This window comes from Triticum urartu, chromosome 7A, assembly GCF_056163025.1.
Source record: "Triticum urartu cultivar PI428250 chromosome 7A, HENAU_Tu73, whole genome shotgun sequence".
NCBI lineage: Eukaryota > Viridiplantae > Streptophyta > Magnoliopsida > Poales > Poaceae > Triticum > Triticum urartu.
In genome coordinates, this window is record NC_141879.1 from 461,804,181 (window position 1) to 461,806,935 (window position 2,755).

Below are 2,755 nucleotides of genomic sequence, written 5' to 3' on the forward strand. Positions count from 1 at the left end.
TCCTTTTGTTCCTTTTTTCTGTTTTTTTAGTTTTAGGTTTATGTTTAGTTTAGCTTTAGTTTTAGTTTTAGGATTAGTTTTAGGTTTATAGGTTTAGTTTTAGTTTAGTTTTAGGTTTAGATTTATTTTTTTCCTTTTTCTGTTTTTTTAGTTTTAGGTTTAGGTTTAGTTTAGTTTTAGGAAAGAAGAAGAAGAGAAAAAGAGGAAAGGAGAAGAAGAAGAAGAAGAGGAGGAGGAGAAGAAAAAAGAAGAAGAGGAAGAAGAAGAAGAAGAAAAAAGAGGAGAGGAGGAGAAGAAGAAGAGGAAAAAGGAAAGGAGGAAGAAGAAGAAGAAGAAGAAGAAGAAGAAGAAGAAGAAGAAGGAAAAAAAGGAAGAAAAGGAAGAAGAGGAAGAAGAAGAAAAGGAAAAAAGGGGGAAAAACCCGACCCGACACGGTACCCAGACCCCGACCCGGCACCCCGACACGACACCCCGACCCCGAGACCCCGACCCCGACACCCCGACCCCGAGACCCCGACCCCGACACCCCGACCCCGACCCCGACACCCCGACCCCGAGCCTGACCCGACACCCCGACCCCGACCCCGACACCCCAACCCCCCGAGCCTGACCCGACACCCCGACCCCGAGCCTGACCCGACACCCTGACCCCGACACCACACCCCGACCCCGAAACAACACCCCGACACCGACACGGCACTACCCCGACATCGACACGACACCCCGACCCCGACACGGCACCCCGACACCGACAGGACACCCCGACCCCCGACACCTCCCGAAAAGGTGTTCTTTGGCCTTCCAGAGGCCGACGGGGTCATATATTTGTGAATTATTAGTTAGGTCATATATTTTTCGATTTTGTTATGAAAAACATCATATATAATTGTGTTGATCGTGTAGTTTTAAATGTGTAGTTGTTTCATCGCTGCGAGGTTTGGTGTTCGACGACCTCGCCGTGCGTTTGACGAGCTCTGCCCCTTCGTTTGTGGGTGAGCACAAATGACAAGTCCTCCTCCCCCATTAATTATTTGATCTATTCCGATGAAACTTGATAGCTAGCTATATATGTGTGTTGAATCATCAGTATGCGTAACCAATATGTGTCTCCCGTTCGAAAGCGTCATAGTTATAAATATGCATGCATTTGCATATTTATAACCTTGATTCTTTCGAATTGTCCAACGCAATCCATGGATAGCCCGAGTATGTGTAGATTGGGTTCGTTTTCCCATATGCTTTGCTCCGGATCCGACGCATAAATTTCATCAGTGCCTCCCTTGTTGTTCTCCGGGTACACATCCTCTCTGTTTATTGCAGAGACATGTATCAGGAGAACAACGGGGAGGTGCTGCCGAAATTTTGCGTCGGATCCGGAGCATAGCATGGGAAAATGAACCCAATCTACACATACATGGGTGGGATTAGGACCTATCATTACCTATTAGAGTGTAGGTTGCATGGACGTAATAAAATTGACAAAGTAGATCAACTGATGAATATATACATGGTGAATTACATATATAATTGTTGTGTGTCCAGTAGCTCTGAAAGTCAAGATGAGTGACCGTACGTGGATGTATACCGGTCACACTGGTCAGAACAAATGGAGCGTTGAATGGTTCACAAAAACCAAGGGGTTTGTGCAAGCCGCATTTGCAAATGGCCAAAAGAAAACCTGGTGCCCCTGTTTCCGGTGCGGCAATTGGGAAAAGTAGACAGAGGCTGAAATGGGCAAACACCTGCAGAAGAGTGGTTTTACGCCTGATTATACGGTGTGGACATTTCATGGTGAGTCTGCCCAACGTGACCGAGCTGAGGTGGATTGTCGTCGCACCGACGAGCATGGTACCGGGATGGAAAACATGGTGCAAGACTATGATGATGCTCGGGATTCGGACGAGGAGATGGAGGAATCTGCAAAGGCCTTCAATGAAATGTTGGAGTCTTTAAAACGTCCGCTCCACGAGCACACTGAGCTTTGTCAGTTGGATGCCATCTCACAAGTAATGGCTCTGAAGGCTCAGTTCAACTTGGGCAGAGAATGCTATGACGCAATTATGACAGTATTTGGACGCTTTCTACCCAAAGGCCATGTAATGCCTGCAAACCTGTACCAGTCGGACAAAATCCTCCGTGCACTGAAGATGCCATATGAGAAGATACATGCCTGTGAGAAAGGATGTGCCTTATTTAGGCTTGACTATGCGGACTTGAACTATTGTCCCATTTGCAAGTCTTCCAGGTATATTGTGGTAGACAACGGGATGGGTGAGAAGACACAGACCAAAATCCCCGTTAGTGTTCTTCGGTATATGCTAACGAGACACAGACCTCGATGATCCAAAGAACTTCACCAACATCTCCGCCCACGACAAGCTCATGCAATATAGAGATCAGGGGAAGGCGAGGAAAGGGGAGGACTTTAACCCGAGCCAGGGTCCCATTGATACAGAGCTGCTGATGATATCTGGTGGCGGGAGGTCCCATGGCTCCATAGCCATGGGAGATGGACTTATCCGTTGTCCTAGCACTCTCCCGGAGATCAAGGCATGCCAGTCGAGCTCCGCTCCTGAGATAAGGCCTCGTGAACGGCCAGTCCAACTCGCCTTCAAGGTTAGTTATACGTACTCAGCTATCTTTCTCCATTACATTGTGTGCGCTTCCATCAATGATTACAAATGGTCATGTGAGTGGTGTTGCAGGATGCTATACAGAGTGTGAGAGATAGAACGGAGAAACTTCTGGCGGAGGC